The following is a 23,064-nucleotide window of genomic DNA, read 5'->3' as shown; positions in this document are numbered from 1 at the left end:
TAGCCCTACAGATGCTGTTTCCAAGTCCAGCTCACCTCATGCACGTGCAAAACAAACCAGATTCTGCTCTGCTTTCATTGTGCTTTGTGTGTGTGCTTGTGACATCATTTAAATAAGCTTATCCTGCTCAGAAAGAAAAAAAAAATTCCTACCACAGTTTAGGTAAACCAAGCAATTATTCTGTTACTAAGTGTAATTAATGCCTAATGATTTGCTTTGATTAATAGGACAATCAGCATCTGCTCCTAGAAATAGGGATTAGTAACCCAAGCCATCTCTAGTATTAGAAGGTAGGGGGTCCTTTTGTACTAAACCCTATTTTTCCACATTCATCTGCAAGCAGAAAAGCCCTGTGCTGTATTCTAAAAGCAGAATAAAAGGAAGGTAGTATATTTTTGAAAAAAAAATATAGAGAAAGCTTTATAATGTTCTCATGAATTTGTGTTTTTTTGAGTAAAATCAGTGCATCTCCATCCTTTAGGAAAGAAATTACTCTTATCTAATTCTCTGATATTTTTTACAAGCAAAGTTACAGCCAAAACATTGAAGAGTTTGCATCTGCTAGGCTGGAACAACAAGCTGAACTAAATAAGAACCTATGTTTGATATTTCTGTGGGGCTGATTACTGCTGAATATTCCCAATATAAGAAGTAATAAAATGGTGTTTTATAGACATGATGTTAACTTTTCTAAATCCCCTGATGAGTTTATCTTTTTTTCTCCCCTCTGTGACTGAAGAACCACAAGACACAACGCAGCTGCAAGGCTAATCATTCTTTAGCATCCTCTATTGATCCTGGAGATAGAGCTGGAGTGGGGTTGGGTCCAAGCACTAATCCAATCGTATAACAGACATCCCCATATGGTTAGTCCCCAGCTTTGCCTTAAGCCAATCAATAATCACTTTGACAAAGAAAAATATATTTGGATTTTTTTTCTTTTTTTTTCCCTGTGGAAAGGTTGGACTCTGAATGCTCCATCTACCAAGTGTTCTGGACTTCTCAGCCACTTCTGAAACAGAGCTTGCAATGATTGGTAGATAACCAAGGAAATGGTTTCATTTCTAGGATTAGTACAGAGCCAAGGACAGAATTAACTTGAGACATACTTCTTGCTTCTAAAAGCTTTTACAAGAGACTGAAAACCTTTTAAATGAGCTGGCCTTTCTTTTTAATATAAAAATGTCCTTGAAGAAACAATGACTGTTGGAGCTGTTGAACTTGGGAGGTGTGTGAGGCTCACCTGGAGGCTTTTTCTCACTACTCAGGGTTTGGAAAATACAAGAACACAGACAGGGTCTGTAGTAGGCACTTGGTAAGACACTGGTTTATTCCATTTATTGAAGTTTTCACAGGAATGTTCATCTGCTCTGACATGTGCAGTGTTGAATGCAGTGAAGAGACACAAAAAATGCCAAATTTTCATGTGGCTCTACTTCAGCACTCCTCTGAGTCTGGCTTGGGGGTTGACTCCTGTGTTTGGTCTTAGGCCACAGAAACACCAGCTCCTCTGTGCCCAGAAACTGTATTTCCAATCCTCTTGCACAGGAGTTCATGCTGCAATTGCAGAAGGACTCTGCCAGGTCAGGACTGCTGGTGAAGGATGATGACTGAAGATCAAACTCTCCCTGAAGGTTCAGGTTAATCCAGTGTTGAATTCTCTGATACCAAAACTTCAGAATGAACTGCCTTTGACCAGATGGGAGCTGAACCAAAAGGACAACACATGGACAGTTATAGGTACTTTTTCCCAGCAGGGAAATTAGAGAATCTCTTTAAATTAGAGAATCTAAACACCAGCAGGTACCAAGCACTCAAGAAGTCAGAAAGTTTTTTGTAAGCCAGAATACTGCAAAGTAGGAACCCAGCAAAAATAACTTGCCTAGGATATAATAAAATCCAGCTTCTAGGCAAAGTCTTTCCTGATCTTTCTCCAGCTGGAGGATGAGACTGTTCAGGTGTATGTCCTCCAGCGAGTCCCTGTATTCCTCATTACACTGTGGTGCATTTTTTTACTTTTGCTTATAATTAGAGCTGCTTTAGGATTGATCTTGACAGCAATTTGAAGTGGGTTTTTGTTCAGAAATGTCACAGGAAGTAAATTAATGGAGAGATGCTAAAGGTATTGAAAGATATGAAGTCCCACGTAACAATGGAGAGAAATTCTCATGCATATTCCAGTGCAATCTTGGAAATATAAAAGCAGAGACAAAACATCCCTGGTGTTTCTTTCCTCCCTTGAATTCCATCTTTCACCACCCTTTGCAGATTGGTGAGTGGCTCTTGCTAAATATATGCATAATAGTGAAAACCACTACATAATACAATGCATTGAAGAAAGGTCCTGCCAGGCTTCTAGGTCAAGGGAAGGAGTATCTCTTTCTTCCCTGGTTAGCTTATCTGCCCATTTGTCTCCTTTTGCTTTATGAAAGAGCTGATGGGGAAGGTTTCCAGTTGATGGAGCTATTCAGAAAAAGAACTGACATTTTGAATCAAAATTCAGGCTGCCTCCAAACATTGTGTCCCTGGTGCTATTAAACAATAATAAAATATAATGAAATTCATATTTACTCTGAAAACAGAAGGTACACGGGTATTTGATTTCAGAAAACCCAGGTAATTGACTTAGAAATGAAATCTGTGACAGATGGCTGTGGAATGGATGATTTAGGTAGAACATGAAAAAAAGTAATGCTTAAACCTTTGGGAAGAAGAGACAAGAGCCAACAGCAAGCAGAAGCACAGATGTCTGCACTCTTATTCTATAGATAAGTGCATAGAAACATGGGGGGAAAGGCATGGAAAGGGATCCCCACTTCACCAAAGTCCACCACTGGGATCACAAACAGTGTGGTGACAGATTCAGGCTCAGAGGGGCTCCCAGCACAGCACAAGTGCCAGTCCCCACATGCCAGTGACGTGTCCCTGCCTGCCCCTCTGACATTGACAGTGATTTTAACACCCCCGGGGTGTTAAATTTGCACCTTCAGAATGTTTAACACCTTTATTGTGTGGCAGTGAGGGCTTGGGTGACATTGAGAGAATATTTTACCCCACTCTGTGGGTAAAAGTTAAAGTTAGAGAGAAAAAAAAAGTTAGAGAGAAAGTTAGTAGACCTAAACCAATGGCAAATGTCTGCCTGATTTATGCCCAGATTCCTTCTTTGCCCCAAGCCTGTCATCAGTTTTAGCCTGACTTTGTGAGAAATTCCCCACTGCTTGAGAGCTTTCTGGAGATCAGCAGAGGCAACAACTCAACTCGCATGAAAACCCATCCACATGTGGATGTTTCAAAAGAAGCTGGGGATAAGCATCCCCAAACCCCAAAGCTGTCAATAATGGTGGAAAACAGTCTTCTTAGAGTCTTGTTAATGGTCTTTCAGACCTGCAGGTTACGTGGTTTTGTCTTACTCGCTGATCTCACCGCCTTCCTCAGGTCCCACGTGGTCCTGACATAGATTGTGCTGCCATGGAAATTGTCACAGACCAAGCTCTGTCCCACTCCCCTGCCCCTGTGGATGGAGCACCTGAGCAATGTCTCTTTCAGGGTGACTCCTCCACCCCTGGTCCTCAGAGCCGCTCTTTGTAAGGTCATTCCTGAGCTGTGAACTGATGCTGTTGCACGGCCAGGTAGGAATTACCAGAGTGTGCTCAAATTCCCAGGTGACCGTGTCAGGATGTGGCATTGCTTCTCCTGTACCAGTCATGGGTGTGTGACCACAGAGGATAATGCAAGAGCACAAAGCCAGGCAGGTGAAGAAGGTCTTTGTGTGCAGTTTGTCACCCTTTAAAGTGTCAGTGACAAGATGGCCACGCTGCTGCTACCAGGAGCTGGGATGAGTTGGAACACCACGAGGGCTGGGAGAGAAGAATTTAGGTGAAGATCCACAGTCTGCAAAAGCCTGTACATGTTCACACAGTTTCATGTCCCACAGAATTTTACACAGCCAATACTTGTATATTTCGTCTCCAGGCAGAGTAATTCCACAGATTTGATGACCACAACCAGAGGTAGTGCAACTTGGAGATGCTTCCTGGCCTCCCACCTAACAGCATCCCTGAGACCTGAGCCTGCAGCAGGATGAGAAGGATTAGGGAATTGTTGCCATGCCCATGAGATCTCTGGTGCTGAGACAGGAAAGCCCCAGAGCAGCAGCAGTTTGTGCAAGAAGAGTGGACCCTGCAGGCTGCTGCTCCTGAGTGGGGATCTGTTGGATTTCTCCTGTTGAAATCCCCCTGTAAAAGCTTTGACTCTGTGCTCTCAGGGATGTGTGCTCACAGCTCCCACCAACACCCACTCAGCTGAACTCATCTGCCTGTTGCCTGGCAGGACATCCCAAGGTGGCAGAGCACTGCAGAGGCTGGATAAGAAATGTCATTGAGCTAAAGAAAACATCAGCATTGCTACAAGCACCCACTGTGCTTCACAAGAGAGGTGACTCCATCAGTTCCTGGCCCTGCCCTGCCTGCCCTGCCTGCCAGCTGCAGGTTTAAAAATCCTCCACCAATACACATCTCCAAATCTTCCAGGGGCTAAACTTTCCTCTGCAGCCCTCATTGCACCTCTCAGGCTCATATCCACAAGTACAGGATTCAATGTAGAATCAACACCCACTCAGCACAAAGATCATTCTTGACACTGGAGGAAAAGTTAATGTATGAAGGAATAGAAGAATATGTAATTGATATTTCCCCAGAGCAGAAAGGAGTGGAGGAATCTGCCACTGCACATCATGCATCTCACTAACAGATCCATATTCATTGTGCTTAAATATACTCTGGTAGTTTTAATGTATTCCTTGTAGTTCCTAACAATTATATCTGATCTCTTTGTTAGGGACAGAAAATGTAGGCTTAATAGGATGTCAACAGACAAGGGGTATAAAGTAATTGCCCATTATGCTATAAATGTGTTATAATCATTTGCCAGAGGGAGAAAAAGTCTAATTGAATGAAAACTCTTGATGGTTTCATTATGCTTCTATTAAAAGGCAGTCAGGCCTCCTGATCCAAATATAAGGCTTAACTCTTCTTTCATTTACATCTATAAAAAACTGGGGGCAACACAATGTTGCTGATGGATTTGCAGCAACATAGAGCTGGAGTAAGAGAGCTCAGAGTAAGTCCTGAGTCAAGATGAAATGAAAATATTTACCATTCATGTGTCAGAGGAAGAAAAGTTCAATACAAATGACAGCAAAGCTGAATAAAATACCAGAGCTGTTCCCAGAAATGGCAGGACTCAAAATTTTTGTGTGTGGAGAAAACAAAGGGAGGGGCTAAATTCTGCCTTTCAAATTGCATTCATAAAAATCCACGCTGATTATTTGCTTATTAGTTATTCAATAAAACTTCCTTTTCTCCATCCTCCCTGATACCCAGTCAGAACGGAGCTGTTGAAATCCTTTTTTGTCTTTGCCAAGATCAGCCCAGCCTTTTACAACCACTCACTAACTCCCCCTTTCTCTGCTGCAGCTCATTCAAGCTCCTTGTCCTTGCCTCTGTGCCCTGCATAATTCCAGCTCTCCCCCGCGTTTTCCATGCCCTATGCACCAACTCCTCTGCACTTTCCCCTCCTGCCACCACTCACAGCCCTCCCCAGGTGCTTCACAAAGTCATCCCCTCACTGACTTCCAGTAGTTTTTGAAGACCCTTTTCTTCCATGACCTTAAATAAACAAAACCCTTGGTACCTTCATCCACTTACCACATGACAACACGGATGGCTGCTCCTCCTCTGCATCAGCCTGTCCAGATGTGGATCTTCAGTGCTTCTGTGTCTGTCCTTGCTTCCCCAGCCCATCCACCTCAGTGCCCGCTCTGGAGTCGTTTTTGAGCTCTGTGGGATGGCAGTGGTGACTTGCAGAGGGGTCCCACCTGCACTGTGAGGAAAAAGGGAGATTTGGGTGTCTCTGAGTGCAGCTGTGGCTCCTGCAGCGGGGCATGGTGGGTGAGAGGTGATCAGGCTAGGAAATGGTGAGGGGTAGCCAAGATTTAGGACTCAGGAAGAAATTCTTCCCTGTGAGGGTGTGAGGCACTGGCACAGCTTGCCCAGAGAAGCTGTGGCTGCCCCATCCCTGGGAATGTTCAAAGCCAGGTCGAATGAGGCTCTGAGCAACCTGGTCTGCTGGAAGCTGTCCCTGCCCATGGAAAGGGGGTGGAATTAGATGGTCTTTGAGGTCTCTTCCAACCCATACCACTCTGATTCCCCTGATTCTTCCAACCCATTCCACTCTGTTCTTGGGTCAGCCGGGGATAGTTGTTGGTCCCCTGCCCACAGCAGGAAGCCCTCGATGTCTCATCAGCTGCCCACGGACCTCCATGGGACAGGAATTATGCCTGGGGAGTCCTGGACACAGGAGAATTTTGGGATGTGGCTCATAAAGTCAGGGACATCTCTAAGGTAAGCTGTTTCAGCAAAACCGCTTTCAGCTTGTTTTGACTGATAAATGTCTCTTTTTCCAGCAGGAGCAAGCACTGATATTTCATGCCTTTTAAAGGCTGACTTTTCTTAATTGCCCTTGGTGGGTCTCTGAAGCATCACACATGAGTCCCTGAGGATCTGCAGGCCAGACAGGAGTGTTCTCTCCCATCTGATGGGAGAGTGTTTACCACTGATGGGAGAATGTTTTACCACTCACTCCCTGGCTTCCTCTGACCAGGCAAATTATTGAAGCTACCTGAGCAGAGGTGTTTGTGTGAGCTGGGGGTGTGCTCTGGAGGTAGCAAGGAGCAGAGATCTCCCCTGCATGGGGATTTAAAAGTGGTTTTAAAGCCAGACAGCTGCTCCTCACGCTCCCTTGCACACATGTAAGATACTTGTGTAAGCTATAAGACAACAAAAAAAAAACCACTTATATTGGTTGCAGGGATGATGCTCTAACTAGAATCATCACCCAAAACAGAGACAAATATATACACTTAGCAGCAAATCTTTCTGGCCCTCAGCCCTCAGGCTTTTCTCCTCCCCTCTCTCAATCTGGCAGTCTTTTAGATCTGATCTGAACTTGTGTCATGACCAGCACCTTTTCAAAGCTCACGTTCAGGGCTCAGCACAATAAACTCCTGAGCTGGTTATGCCCAGCAGTGAAGCTGATGTTTGGCCATGTCTGACTCTTCACTATAATTTTTGGAAGGAAAAAACTTCACCTTTTCATTGGGTTTGATTTTGAGGGAACCACACTGTGCTTGGCCCAGCCTCTGGATCTCACTGGCTGTTTTCAGTCACGTCTGAAATGTTGATTTCTTTGCAGGTCTACTGAGAAGGAACAGAAGAGAGGCAGGTGAGTCCCTGGCTGAGGAAGGACAGGCGGGGTACAGCTGTTTCCCCATGTCCAGATGTGAACATCTGGCCAAGCAGCACCTCAGCTGAGAGGAGGTGAGGTGGGGGAGGCAGCAGGGGCAGAAATTTGGGGGACAAAGGACACACCCCCCCTGCAGCTGAGACATCACTACTTCATGTTACAGCATTGCTTCATTAACCTGTGCTGCATTTTAGCTGCATTTAATTGGCTCGTGCATTTGCGTGAACAAACAATTGCATCATTCTTGGCTTGTGAATCACAGGATTATTTTACCTTGGAAAAGCACTACAAGACCACCAAGTCCAGCTGTTAACCCAGCACTGCCAAGGCCACCACTAACCCATGTCCCCGAGTGCCACAGCCACACAACTTTTACACATTACACACCTCCAGGGATGGTGACACCATCACTTCCCTGCCAGCCTGTGCCAGTGCTTGACAACCCCTTCATGAAGAAATTTCCCTGAATATCCAAACTAAACCTCCCCTGGCACAACCTGAGGTGGTTTCCTCTTGTCCTGTCCCTGGTTACGTGGAAGGAGAGATTCTGAGAGATGTAGAGAGCAATGGGCTGCACATTTCAGTTGCAGATCCTTGTACACAGCAGTGGGGTTATAGTCCCTATCTCTGCTGGTTTTTATAAATACAGATACTCTCTGCTCAGGAAACCCCAGCACAAGAAATGTGGCTAAAATGCTGCACTATGAGCAGCCCTGTGTGTTGGCTGCTTTATTTCACACTATTGGGAGTAAAAAATAAACTGAATGACATGATAAACAAAACCTGGCATGAAAGATAAACAAGGATCACTAAACCCATGTTGTTTAAAGATTAAATATCACTGTTGCTTTTAACATTACAAAACCAAGTTCATGCTAAAATAGCAGGAAGATTTTATCACTTTTGGCTTGTATCTAAAACTCAGTAGTTTTAACATTTTCATTTGGTTTAATACAGCCAAACAGAGGATATAAAAATGTTAGCAGAAATTAGGAGTAATTCTGCTAAAATCTTTAGACAACATTTTCAGCCTGAACATGTTAAAACAGATTTATATATATTTCTTTAGAAAATCTGACTTTTAGTGAGAATTGAACCAATATCTTTCCTGGTCTTGCAAATCCCCTTCAAACATAGTTACATTCTGACTTCAAAAACATCAGTATTTTAAATGTTTCACCTGATGTCTTGGAATTTCAGTTCTGAGAGGAAAAAAATACAGCTCTGTTTTGGACAGTTATCAAAGCACAGATTTAGGAGACTAATTTTAGGCACCCAGCCTTGAAGTTTTGACCAATGGGATTACATTGGTAGAAACAACAGCAAGGCCCCAAATCTGTGGAAAATAACAAAGCAGAAAGATCTTCTGAAGGAAGGGCAATCCACCTCCTACAAAAGCTGCCAAGGATTACTGTAAAGCAATAATTAATGACCATTGCTGCTGGGTCTCTAACTGATGCAGGGGGAATATTGATATAATCCTATTAGTGTGTTGCTCTCATTAATGTACTTATGTCAATTAGCTGAGCATTTTAGCAGAAAGGTGAATTTATGATTTTTTCCCTCCATCCAACATAGATTTCCATTGCAAAAATCAATTTTGAACAACCACCAAAGATCAAGGTCCATTAATGAATCATATCTGACACTAATGTTGTCTAATTACATTAAAATGTCACAACTAATTTAATGGCAGCAGAGCTCCCTACTCCATAAACAAACGTAAGTTTGGTTACATTTCTAAAGAATTTAATGTTTGATCAGGAAAATAATGAATGGAAATTCCAGTTTTGATGATTTTCTGCATTTCTGTCATTCTTAAGTGGTTTGAAATAAAGAGCAAGAAAAACCTGGGCTTGACAGAACATTCCAGGCCCTGAGAAGACCTCAGAACTCCTTCCAATACCTTAACAGGCTCCAGGAGAGATGGAGTGGGACTTTTGACAAGGGTGTGGAGTGATAGGCCAAGGGAAAATGGCTTTAACCTGACAAATGGCAGGTTTAGATTAAATATTTGGGGTTTTTTTTGGTTTTTTTTGGTTTTTTTTTCCTGTAGGGTAGTAAAGCCCTGGCACAGGTTGCCCAGAGAAACTCTGGCTGCCCCATCCCTGGAAGTGTCCAAGCCCCATCTGGATGGGTCTTTGAGCAACCTGGTTGATCAAAAAGAGGGGGCAGAGACTGCAGGGGAGACACAGTGAGAGTTTTCATCACTCCCACAGACCTGAGCCTTGAAAATGAGTTAAAATAAGACACTGAACCAACAACTCCTCACATGACTGAGAACTGGGGCAAGGAGGGGAGATCTTAACCTAATTCCCACTGGGTTTTTTTCCTTCAACAAAACAAGACAGCAGACTCTTTCACAGTTGCCAGAGCTGGAGCCTCAGTGAGAGATTATGAGGGACGCAGCCAGTCACTAAATTCGGGTACAAAAGCATTTCTGATTGGTTTCCCACAAGATGAAATTCTGTTATAAAACCTGCTGCTCATTTTCTATTGAAAGAGTAATTTGGGAAACTGTCTCTCTTTGTGCTCTAACTAGGCAGCAGATGGCTCCAGATATGTTTTACTTGGTCCTATTGATTTCACTGCACGATTAAATTTTATTTCTCAGCAGAGCAAATTAAAATATGTGAGATGCTTTATAGGCCCCTAAAATGACAGAAACCTGCCCTGAAAAAGTTCCAGCATCAGTCCCTCACCAAGAGCACCTCTTTTCCTTGTGCCAGCTCAGAGACATCCCCTTCCTCCCCACAGTCTCCAGTAGTATTTTTTGGGTCCAGGGAATGGTGTTGGCAAACCCAGTGCAAAATACAGGCAATAGTCAAATAGAAATAAGAGACCCTGAGGAAAAGAGGTGCAAGGTGGTGGTTTTTTTTAAAAGGCCCATTCCCAACGTGTGCTTAATAAATAATTAATTGCTGTTATTTCCAAGCTCAGATCCATTTTCACACAAATGCACTTGTAACTCCAGTGATAAAAAAAAAAAAGGATGCTTTTTTGTTGATTCTTCTTCAATGCAGCCCTGAAGCAATAAACCAAATTGACTGCTAAATTTAGACAAGAATACAGTCTGGCCAAGTCATCTCAGATTCCATAAATTTATTAATAAGTGAGATCAAGACGAGTCAGGAAGCAATCCCTGAGATGCAGACCTGCTCCTCCTTTTACTGGGTCAAGGATAGTTTGGGGTATGAAACACATATTGTACTCTCCAATTTACATGTCTAAATCTGGATTTATGCTCTTAACAATGAAACAAAAAAACTTCCTAGAGGAAGAAAAACTTCCCCTGCTGAGGGACTGCTTGTTCCAGACCTGTGACTCCACACTCCTTCTACCCTTAGGATTCCTGCTTTTTCCAGCAGAGAGAGGGTACAAGTAACACTTCTATATTTTTATCTCTATATTTTATCTTTTATAAGCAGCATTTCCTTCATGTTCCCTGGCAAAGGAGTCCCTGGGAGTGTATTTGAATCCCACACTGGCACCTGCATTTTTGTGCCAAGCAGGTGTGGTGGCTGATGCTCAGTCACGTTCCTCACACAATTCCTAACTTTTTGTCTCAGGTATGGTATGAAGGCACCTCACACATTTTTCCAGGTTAGAAAACAAACCCACAGCAAGGTCAAGTGATCTGCCTCCAGTGCTGCACAAAGAAGGGTACAGCCAATTAAAGATCCATTGTTTGGCAAGGTGAGAAAAGCAAGAGGTGGGACGTGAATGGGGACTCCACTCCCCTCACTGCAGAAAGGAACTGAATCTCATCTTCCTGGGGAGGAGAGCAGACAAGCAGGTGTCACCTCAGAGTAGCTAATGCCATAAACTGTCCTCCTGCTCTTCATCATCTCCTTCCCAGGCAAAGCATGACAAGAACCTTCCTGGAGAAGCCTGGAAGTGTCTCCAGGCACTACACACGAGACCTGGCCTTGAGGGACATCTCCCGTTTCTCTCATGATCTTCCTGCCCAGACAATGAACTTCTGCAATGGCAACACAGCTACAGCCAGTAGGGTCATAGATTTTATCACAGTTTTATGTGCAACACCTGGGAAAAAACCTTTGGGCAGACTTTGTGTCCAGAGACTGGTCAGTGCTGTGAGAGGGACCAGCATTTCCTGGAGCTATCCCTCTCTGTCGTCTTTCTCCCTCACCACCTCCTTTCACCTTCCCTGCTCTTCTCCCATTCATGCCTGGGGACTGGTGCCTGAAAAGGGCTCTGCTTTGCAGACACAGATTGTGGCAACAGCTGCATCTCTAACAAGGGCTGCATTAAAAGCTGAAAAAGCTCAGAGGGAGCTGCAAGCCGAGGATGTGAGGAGGAAAGGCATCAGATGACAATGGGGGTGGTTTGTACCTTGTCCTGCTGGAGAGCCTGTTTTCCTGCAGTAATGTAATTCTTCAGGAGCTGCTGAAGGCAAACATGAATGGGTGCTGCAGGGGCTTTCTCTGGGGTTAGAGCTTGCACTCAGGAAAATTACATCCTTTTAGATACTTAGCAGGAACTTCCCTCTACATTGCCAGAACACTTCTGTGTCCATCACCCTCAGAGTCAGGGAGAGAAAGGCAAGAACTTTTTCTGTACCTAGAGCATGAGCCTGAGGCCAGGGTGATGCTATGTGCTTGATCCTAAATTACAGAATGTAAATTATTCACCAGGTTTTCAATACTGATCTGTGATTGTGAATATTTCAACTCAGACTCCGCCACAATTACGGGTGAAAGTCGCTCCACTCACATCCCCAACTTGAAGCCCAAGCTCATGGAATCACAAAATTGCAGAATGGTTTGGTTGGAAGGGGCCTGAGAGACCATCCAGCTCCAACAGGAGGGTTAGAAATAGAAGATCTGGAGGCATCATTTGGGTGGATGGCTGGATCTAGATGATCCCTACCAGATGATCTCTGCAACCTTCCACTAGCCCAGGTTGTTCCAAGCCCCATCCAACCTGGCCTTGGACACTCCCAGGGATGGGGCATCCGCAACTTCTCTGGGCAACCTGTGCCAGGGCATCCCCGCCCTCACAGTCAAGAATTTCTTCCTAAATTCGAATCTAACCCTGTCCTCTGTCAGTTTAAAGGCATTTTCCCTTGTCCTATCACTCCATGCCCTTGTGAAAACATCTTCCTCGTGGACATTAATCAGGTGGTGCTCATTAATCCACCTGCTCCTGACCGAGGCTGCCCCCAGAGGACCCTTTTCAGAGAAGCTGATAGAGACTGACACAATTTACAGTTCCTGGTGTCAGTAAAACCTTTTGCACTGGTGAGGAAAGAGCTCCTGCTTACAAGCAGCTACTGAACAGTCTCTGGGATTTTTTTTTTCCTTCCTTTTCCTTTAAATTGCTCAAGTTGAGCACTCCACTGAGCAAAGAGGGGACAGTCCCCCAGAAGCAACAACTGCCACCTAATTTCACCAGCAGCACTTCTCCCATCTGCCTGGCCATTCTTCTTAAATTGCTGTCTAATTTTCAGTATAAAGAGTGTCTAAGGTACACACTTCCCATGATCGCAGCTTTATTACAAACCTGTGAGAAGAAAAAAGAGCTTTTGTTGGTTTAATTCCTTGGAACTTCTGAATTGAGCTTCCCCAAAACACATGCACAGAAAATGAAGAAAAAAGGTGCTGTTTGAAAGAGTGCAAGGAATAAGCAGTGGAACACATTTTCTTGTCATTCTTTTTTTAAATAAAAAACCCAAGCAAATAAACACATATCTGCAATTAGAACATTCATCAAACAACCTGTATTTTGAATCAGCTGTTGGAATAAAAATTAAAATGAAAATAAATGTATTTCTAGAGTGACTGATGGGTGCAAACTGGGGGTGTAATTCTCAAATACAGATCCATCCTCAGAACAACATGGACCTTCACAAATACAGCTGATGGCTGATCAGCAGGAGAAAAATAAGAGCAAAAATAAGAGTAAAAAGAAGCAGGGTAAACACTTGCTGTTTGGTTGACTTCTGCCACTACAAATCTAGGCCAGATGCAGCCCTGGGTTTCCAGTCATTGAAGAAAGAGCCTGGTATAAAGAAAATCTATTTTGCAAAATACACAAGTGAAAGAGCTTGGAAGGTCACCAAACCCAAACAGTTAAAAGCAATCACGTTTCAATTAAGATGAATTGAAACAAACAGGCTTTAGAGAGGACGGTAAACACAGCAATGTTTCACTGAGCATTAGGAGGAACAAAGAGCATACATCTCCTGAAATGCCTTTAAGAGCCATCTCATCCCAGCCCCGCCACGAGACGTCGCGCCGCCCAAACCGCCCAACTTCTCCCCGCCAAGCAGAGCACAAAAATTAAATAGTTTTTATCCTCCCCATTTGAGATTAAATAACGTTGAGAGAACCAGGTGAAGCAGGAGGGAGAGAAATGGCTGCACGGTATTAAGAGAGTTAATTATAGATGCAGATTAAAAGGCAAGACTGAGTGGTGGAAGAAAAGGGAAGAGTAACCTCCGGCACAGAGATAGTGACATGCAGCAGTTGTCAGTCACCTAGCAACAAGTTTCCTATCCCTGCTGTGCTCTTTAATTCAGCAAATCTGCTCAGGATGTTGGGCTGTTCTCCTGACAAAACGCATTATGTAGTAGACTAAAGGATACAAAAATCCACTGTACACAACACTCTGCTCCCTATTGACCACTGATCCTTTCTCTCAACCCACAAAAGAGCCTTGCATAATGCTCTGAAAAGAGAAAAGTCTCAACAGAGAAAACATTTGCTTGTAATTGAGATTGACTACATAACGAAAATGATGTTCTTTTTTAAATTCAGCTTGTTGAGGCCATGCTTTTTGTCTCCTGGCTCTCAAAACCCATCCCTGCTGGGAAAAGGGGCAAACATTGTACAAACTCAAACCTGTAGGTTTTTTTCCCTTCTTTTCACTGGAAGCGCACACGCGCACGCATGCACGCACACGCATTTTGTGGCTAAATGGGCAAGATGGGCTCCTGAAGACTTAAACAAGCTTAAAAAAAAAGAGGAGACAAATAAGAAAATTGTGGAGTGTTTCTGTGTTGAAGGGAAGCTGCCTTACTTCTGAATGGAAGCTGAGGTGTGGAAGGCAGAATGAATTTTATAATTGTTCTGGCTGACTAAGGAGCAGCAATGTCTGAGGAAATGAGTTGTTTTATTCCCAGATCCGTGCAGTGAGTTATCAGCAAACTCAAGTATCACAGAATCACAGAATGGTCTGGGTTTGAAGGGATCTTCCCAGATCTCGTTTCTTTTCGAGCCCCCTGCCAAGGGCAGGGATGTCACCCACTAGTTCAGGTTGCTCCAAGCCCCATCCAGGCTGGCCTGGAATTATCCCAGGGATGGGGCAGCCACAGCTTCTCTGGGCAGCTTTTGCCAGTGCCTCACCACTCTCACAGTCAAGAACTTCTTCCTCATGTCCAAGCTAGACCTACTCTGGCTCCCCTACTGCATCCCCAGACACACACATCCCTACCTCTGCATCAAGTCAGGACCGTGCTCTGAGATAATAATTACCTAAATACTCGGTATTAATATAAAAATAAATATAGAATAAAAAAGGGTGTGAGTTTAAAAGATCTGAATTTTGGCACAATGAACTCTACTGTGGCCCGTGGCAGAAGTTTGGGTGAGTGCTCCTCACAGAGTGGCTGCTCCAGCAGGAGAGCTGAGGGAGCTGGACCAGCAGTGCTCTCCCAAGACTAATTGGTAGGTCTCATCTGGAGTCCAGAAGGAAGCAGAATGAGAGAGGGTAATGGCAGAGAAGCTAAAGCCCCGTGCAGCTCACACAAGCAAAATTGAGCAGAAGAAAACAAGCCCCTGAAGAGGGGTCTGAGTCCCGTTGGGCACTCAACTCTTTGGGGTGGGAGCAGGTGCAGTTTATCCAGTCTGTGGAGCACCTTAACACAGCCAAGGATCAGCATCCTGGGAGCTCCACAAGTGCAGAAAATGGCAATAAATCATGTCAAACTTTTCTGCTGACATCAACCAGCTGAGTCTGCCACTGTGCAGCTCCAGATGAACCAGTGGTAATGTCCAAAATCATCTAGAGTTCTTCCACCAGACCAGGTGGCTCTGAACCACATCCAACCTGGCCTTGAACACATCCAGGGATCCACAGCTTCTCTGAGCAGCCTGTGCCAGTTTTTTTCCATCCTCATTGTAAAAACTTCTTCCTTACGTTCAATCTCACTTGACCCTCTTTTAGTTTAAAACCACCGCTGCTAAAAATTTTGTCACCAGCCTGTGGTTCACACTATCAAAAAAAAGAGAGGTGGCTGTGCACCAGGAAATGCAGCAGTGCAAATTCTCCTCCAAAAAGCTACACAAAAGACTGAAAAAACACCTCGGTGCTCCAAATGAGAGAAAAAGCAAAGGTGATTGCATGATTTATGACACGAAGCTCACAGAGCAGAATCCCTTGGAGATTGTAGCTGGCCAGGGTAAGGCTGGTGGGTGCAAAACTTCATCCCAGAGGAAAACAAACTCACTTGGATTTTGCTCAAGCTCAGCAGTTTCCACCCTCAGCTCTCCTAGAAAGGGAAAGGATGAAGGGCAAAGGCCATCATTTACCCTGTGCATATTTCCAGGGATGGTAAAACACAGACCCCACTTGTACCTACAACCTCCCCAAATATAACACGGAATATAACAAAGCCTGTTCAAGTTAAAGGATTAGGAACGGCTGACATGAATGTGTTATTAAGACACAACCAAGAAAAAATAGACTTTAATTTTTAAAGTTCTCTCTCTTAAAAGGTTTTGTTCCTTTGGAAACAATCAAATTATATTCAATTATTCTCCTCCCCTTTTTAAACAAAAAAAAATATTTTCAATTAGAAAACATAAATTATACAAGAACTTATTTCAACTGATAAATATGAACTTAAGAGAGGTCTTCAGGAGCTGGGGATGTTGGAAAGGGAAAGTGCAGCACTAGGAAAGAAGGTTTTGTGAACCCCCCATAAGAGATGTGAAAAATAAAAATGCAAAATAGAGGAAGGTTTAGAGGAATGCAATAGGGAAAAAAAGAAGATGTGAATAAATGTGGTGTAGGGGAAATACATCTTGTTTTCTTCATAAACAATATAGTGTTGTTTACTGTAGAATTTAAGACTCTCTGCCATTCAGAGAGTGCTTCAGACAGGTTTCATAGACACGACAAATAAAATTCCCTGTGAGGAGCTGGATCAATCACAGAATATGCAAGAGTTCCAAACTACTGAAAAAAAAGAAAGAAAAAAACTAAACAGCAACTCCTAGAAAAAAATAATTAAAAGAACACACAAAAAAGTATTTCTACCTAGTTTCTGGAGCTTTTTAAATATGGTCTGCAGGGATATTTGTTGAAATACACCTCCAATAAGAAGTGTAAATCTTGCCCTGGCTTAGCCCTGGGTAGCCCGAGCACACAAGCTACAAAGGGGATCTTGTCTCCTAAAAGCAGAATTTTTGCTAAGCAGGATATTAATTTTCAGGTATAGTTCTTAGGGAAGTTTTCTCTCAGAAAAGCTAAAATTAAAGTGGACACCAGGGTCAACCTGGAATAGTTGGATCACGTGCTACCAAAAATAGGAATCGCGAGGGATTCTCCTGTTGATATTTCAAACTTTTGTTCATGCAAGTTTTAATCAATTAAAATGCATTATCTACCCTCTTAACTTTCTCAGAGAGGATTATCTGACATTTACTATTCACCAGTTTTGCTGAAAAGGTTAATAGTTCATGGGCTGGAGTTGGGGGTAAACAGAATTGATCATTCCTAATGCCTTGGCTGGAACGGAGGGGCTTTGTGTTGACAGGCTGGGAGATGTAATGAGCCTCTAGTACATTCTTAAGGCTTGTTTCATTTGCTCTGTGAATGGGGAAAGTAAAATTATAGTCTATAGGTGTTTTCCATGGTCCTTTCATAAGCAGGCCTCCTGACACCAATTAAAGAGATTATGTCATCAACTGAAAAGAAAGCTATAACCTTGTATGTTAATGCCGTGATTACTTAAGACAGGGTCACTGGACCCAATAGAACAGGGAATGACCTTGGTGAAATTAACTTCAGAGCTCAATTCCTAATTAACTGTTTTCAATGAAAGAATGTGTGATTTCAGGCTATTGGTTAAAATAGTCACTTTTTTCTGTACAAGGACTTTGCCACCAGAAGTTAGACTCCAGCAACATTAAAAAAAAAAAAAAAAAAATAGGAAAAAACAGGAATAAGATTAGGAGATGGCAAACAGCATGTTCAGAGCTTTATGAAAGCAGATATTGTCCCCTGGATATTTTGCCTTGAAAAACCTTATTCTTTTGAGGTTTCTTTGCCCACAGTGCAAAGTTTACAGTCCTCGGGAGGAAACGACACATTTGAATGCACATCCAGAACAGGAGAAAAAAAAAAAAAAAGTATTGAAAACACAACACTACTAAAAAGTAGCTATGTATAAAATACAAGCCTATATTTGCAAGCATTTTAAATTTACCATTTTTTTTTAATGGAATTGCAGCATATATAAAAATTTGGCCAGGGAATCTGCATTTTGTAGCATTGGAGGAATATGTAAAGAAGGCAGGGAAGGGTTTTCAGCAGCTGTCTCTCAGGTAAGGGTGGTAGTGAGGTTCCAGAAGGATGGCAGATTGCCAGGGCACCCCTGGACTTTGAGCTCTGTTGGAGATGCTCAGTCAGAGATGCACTCCCAGTCCTGGTGAAGGCACTGGCAGGGGCTGCCTCTTGAAACCTTTTTTTGGCACTGAACCTACCTTGGATCTCCAGCCAGCTATGCTATAGTCACACCTGTACCTGCTTAACTTTTCCAGGAAGAAATACACACCTGAAAACATTTTCAACACTAATATCCAGCTGATCTGGTGATTAAAAAATAAGTTTAACCTGTCAGCTTTTTTCTGCTTTCTTGAATAACTTTTTTAGGTGTGATCCAAGTCATCCTCAGACTGGGACCACAAGTTCTGAAAATGCTGCTAATCCAACATTCCAGCAAGCAGCAAATTCCCTTTCAAAATGGTTGCAAAGTTAATGGCAATTGCCTCATGTGTAAAAACACTTCAGACCTGAGCTCCCCCTCTGAGCAGGTTCCACTCTGAACAGGTTGGGTTTCACAGAACCATTGGATTGTTCAGGTAGGAAGGGACCTGAAAAGGCCCAATCCCCACCCTCAGCTGTGGCTTACAGGGTTCAGTGAACAGGGCAGAGGTTCCTTCCTCTGAAGGCTGTGAGCAAGGCAAGCAGAGAGGATCTCCAGGGTGTCACACTGTCCAGGGTGTCACACTGTCCCCAGCCCAGGACAAGTGTGGGGCTCTGGATCTGCTTCTGCTACAGAACTGGGAGATGGAGCTCACTCCCCTCTGGCATCTGCAATGGGATGAACATTGAAGGGGAAGCAGGAACCTCTCCCATCTGCCCACATCTTATCCTACAGAAGTGATTACACAAAACATCCCAGAGAAGGCTGGAGTACCTGACGCTCAGACACAGAGGTACAGGAGGTACCTCTGTGCCACGGGCACAGAGCAAAGCCAAGGATGAACCAGCTTCCTGAAACTCCACCTCTGTTCCCAATCCACATCTGTGCCAACCACAGAGCATGTCTGGTTGACCCTGGGCCAGCTGCTCATCTCCTCACGTGGAGTGAAAATCTGCCTGGGCTTGGGCACAGACGTTCACTGTTCATGAGAACACTCTGAAATATCAGAGCGCAAAAAAGACTTTTCCCACGGTGCCCAGGTCATCCAGGAGCATGTTCCAGTGGGGATCCAGCTCTAGGGGACACTAAAGGGACTGGCACTGGGAATAACTCTGGTGTGATCACTGATACCTGCTGGGAGATGCGGCCTGCGGATGGGAAGGCGTCAATTAAACATAAAGGTCTGTGAGCCTGTGACCTTGTATTGCAGGCACAAAACCCTCAATTCCCTTCAAACCCAACCACATGTGGGCAGCTGCTTTCTCTAAGAACCAAGAAAACAAAACCTCATAGGGCTTCCTGGCTTTATTTTCATTCCAGGGCTAAAACATCCCTCTCAGTCAGGGCACAGATGTCATCGAACAAACCCCAGGGCTGGGTATCACCACCCTCCCAGAGCACACTTTGGACAACCACCTTTCTTTCACACCCCAGCCCCTGGCAAATAAATGGCAAAGGAGCAGTTGGTAAATTCACTGAAAGGTGCAATTAAAAGCAAATAGAGACATTCTGCCTGCTGAAGGCAGCGTATTCTTTACTGCTTGTTTGTGGAGGAGGGAAAAGAAAAAGAAAGGAAAAGATTCCTCCCTTCCCTGTGGACCACCCATGGAACTTTTTTGTCCCCTAATTCTGACACCAGAAGAAAAAGAGATGCTTGTTGCTCACAGCTCCCATGCACACTCCTCCCCATACAGTAAGGCTTTGGGAAGTTAATTGCATTAATGTGTTCCCTGAGTAAAAACAGGTGTTGTAACACCTGCATTTTCTAAAGCTGGATTTCGCTAAGAATGTGGATTTTCAGAGGGTTGGAGCATGTGGTTTATACAGAGGTGACATCTAAGGGACTTGGGACTGCACAGAACCACTACATTGGGAAGGTTCATAGCTTGTGCTATGAAATCCTGCAAATTATTGATGACCAGAGCTAAGCCTGAACAATGCCCAGCTGTCTGCAGGAATTCAGCATGGGCATGATTTTCAGGGAGTGGCACTGGAGTCCCTGTGTGTGATTCCCCTTTTGGCCTGTGCTTTAGCCCCTGCCTGGACCTGACAAAGATGTTCAGCACTTCACAGGATGCAGCTCCTTAGACAAAGCCCCTGAGCCCACAGGACTGAAGCCTGCAGGCTCTGTGCCAGCATCTCCATTGAAGAGCCAGGCCAGAGTGGATGGGATGAGGCAGCTTTTAGGGAATAAATATTATAGCTGTAAAGAACATGACAGCAACAACACTGTGGCTGGAAAGCCTCCTGGCACCGAGGATTTTCTAGGAACAGGGAGCAGCTTACAGGCTGCAAGGGCTGAAGTGGAAGATCTGCTTACTCACGTGAGTAAGGGCTACTAGCAGTAGGAAGGATTGCAAGATTAAGCTCTTAAGGAATGAAGTGCAAATGGGACTGACGCTGAAGTGGCTCTGCAGCTGCTTACACAGCTGAGGAGATGGCCTGTGACACAACACGCTCAGCCATGCAAGCTCCATGTGTGCATGTCCATGTCATAAAACCAGCAACCTGCTAAGTGCACGCCATCCCTCCCACCAGAGACACGGGGGTTGCCTCCTTGTAAAAAGCATGTTAAAATCCTGACAATATCCACTGCCTCGTGCCAACACTCATCTGCACATTGAGTCATGTCAGGGGGATGCACCTGGGGGGAGAGGCCCCTCCCTCAGCCCTCCCCCCCACTTCTCTGGGTTTTTCTGTGAACTAAAGGTTCAGAGCCACAGGAGAGGGTTTGGGAAGCTCTGTTAAGGGCAGGAAGATGATTCCTGCAGTGGAGACAGCAGGAAGCAGCACAGCTTTCACCTTCCAGGGACAAGTTGTGGTGCTAAGGGTGTGCAGAATACAGACCATAAAGAGGCAAACCACTGAACAAAACTGAGTGATAATGAAGACAACTTACAGAGCTCATTCAAATGCAAGTGGAACTGGGGCTTTCTTCATGGTTGAGAATATTCAGAAAGTATTTAAAATCTGTGTTGCCTCAAATGCAACAGTGAGCATGAGTCCAACTCTGTGTCCTTCTAATTACCATGGCCATGTTTCATGCAGTGCTTCAAATTAATAATTAATACCCAATTCTATTATTATTATTATTATTATTATCATCCCTGCTCACATCCAGCCTTATCATACTCTCATGACCTGTAAATAAAGTGCTGCATGATTTAATTCCAACTCAGTACAGTTTTTAGCCCAATCAAACCTTTTGCAGTCAGCTGTCAGTTGCCAGCAAACACAGAGGGAAACGCTGATTCTTTCCCCACTGGGTGCACTGAGTTTCCTGGCTGGAGTGCAGCATTTCCATGGGATGTTTGTTGCCCTGGACACACAGGCTAGAAACACACCACAAGGGAAATAGTTCAATTGCTGGTATCAGTCAAAACATTTAGTTCAAATGCTTTAGAACACAGAAAAGCAGTGGAAGGCTCTAAATACCTCCTCCAGAAAGCAGATTTACCTTGTAATGAAAAATTTTCCAAGGGGAAATGAGAGACGAAGAGCAGAAATGACTGACATCCGTTTCCTTCCTTCTGTTGTGGGCTATTTTCAGACATGGATGACAATGTCTTTCCTTGCTTCCTCTGAAGTCCACTCTAGTAAATTCAGAATCACAGAACTGCAGAATTGTTTTGGTTGCTAAACACCTCTAAGACCACCGAGCCCAGCCATTAACCTGCCACTGCCAAGGCCACCATTAACCCGTGTCCCCAAGTGCCACACCCACACAAAATTTAAATCCCTCCAGGGACAGTGGCTCCACCACTGCCCTGAGCAGCCTGTGACAGTGCTTGACAAACTTTTTGGTGAAAAAATTACTTCTAATATCCAAAGCAAAACTATCCTGGCACTACTTGAGGCCGTTTTCTCTTGTCCTGTTGTTTGTACCCTGGGAGCAGAGCCCGACGCCCACCTGGCTCCGCTCTCCTGTCAGGAGCTGTAGAGAGTGAGAAGGTCCCCCCTGAGCCTCCTTTTCTCCAGGCTGAGCCCCCCAACATCCCTCAGCCTCTCCTGGAGTTCCAGCCCCTTCCCCAGCCCCATTCCCTTCTCTGGACATGTTCCAGCCTCTCACTGTCCCTGTTGTACCGAGGAGCCCAGAAGTGACCCCAGGATTTGAGGCGCAGCCTCAGCAGCGCCAGCACAGGGGCACGGTCACTGCCCTGCTGCCACAGGCCGGGTGCCAGCGGCCTTCTCGCCCACCCGGGCTCACCTTCAGCCGCTGCTGACCAGCACCCCAGCTTGACTGAGGGATTCTGTGTCTTCCTGAGCTGGGAGCCTGGCCCCAGAGAGCCCCAAAGCCACCTGCTGTCCCGCCGTGGGACAGGGCACACCCGCGGCTGGGCCGCGGGCAGGACACGGAGCCGCCTCACGCTGGGGCAGCCGGGGCGAGCTTCTCCTGGAGAGCTTCTCCTGGAGAGCTTCTCCTGACCTCTGCGCTGCTGGAGCACAAACCCCGAGGCCCTCACACGCCTTCATTCCGTCCCACAGAGGCTCTCACGCTGTGGCTGCTCCAGATGTTGCCGCTCCGGTCCCCTGGGGAGCCGGGCACAGACGCGACATCTGCCAGCTCTGCCACCGCGCTGCCGCGCTGCCCGGCCAGGGCTGCTCCTCTCACCGCCTGGGATGACTTTTTTTCCCCCCTGACAAAAGGAGCTGGAGCCCTCTTGTGTTGAGTTCTGCGGCTTGCAACGATCCCTTCGGAAATCCCTTCGGATGGAGCCACCCCAGCTTTGCCGGGATGCTGCAGGCCAGCTGCTATTAATAGGAACCCATCTGCACTGCTTGTCTTTGCTTCGGTAGCGACGTTGCACATAATAATGGGAGGAAATGGATTTCAGCTTCAAAAGCCACGTGTTTAATTATGAAAAAATAAATAAAAATCCTATGATTTAAAGCTCTCCTACTCTAATCTCAGCTGCTGAAAAATGTGGCTTTTTCATAGACTCATAGAGAATCACAGAATTGTTTGGGTTGGAAGAAACATTAATGAAACATCACCCAGTTCCACCCCCTGCCGTGGGCAGGGACACCTTCCACTATCCCAGGCTGCTCCAAGTCTCATCCAGTGTGGCCTTGAACACTGCCAGGGA

At 44.9% G+C, this 23,064-nt stretch overlaps 1 long non-coding RNA gene across 1 annotated transcript; it reads right to left on the bottom strand.

Annotated features, from left to right (window-relative positions):
- Positions 1 to 1,329: 1,329 nt before the first annotated feature.
- On the bottom strand, positions 1,330 to 21,552 carry LOC128790045 (uncharacterized). The gene is made up of 5 exons (XR_008431615.1): positions 21,435 to 21,552; positions 21,180 to 21,309; positions 7,148 to 7,256; positions 5,706 to 5,875; positions 1,330 to 1,706 (listed from the first exon to the last, which is right to left on the bottom strand). It is a non-coding gene; the product is annotated as an uncharacterized LOC128790045 (long non-coding RNA).
- Between the last annotated feature and the right edge of the window lie 1,512 nt (positions 21,553 to 23,064).

The sequence above is a fragment of the Vidua chalybeata genome, chromosome 6 (assembly GCF_026979565.1).
Source record: "Vidua chalybeata isolate OUT-0048 chromosome 6, bVidCha1 merged haplotype, whole genome shotgun sequence".
In the NCBI taxonomy this organism is placed as follows: domain Eukaryota; kingdom Metazoa; phylum Chordata; class Aves; order Passeriformes; family Viduidae; genus Vidua; species Vidua chalybeata.
This window is presented reverse-complemented; position numbering and strand designations above follow the sequence as displayed.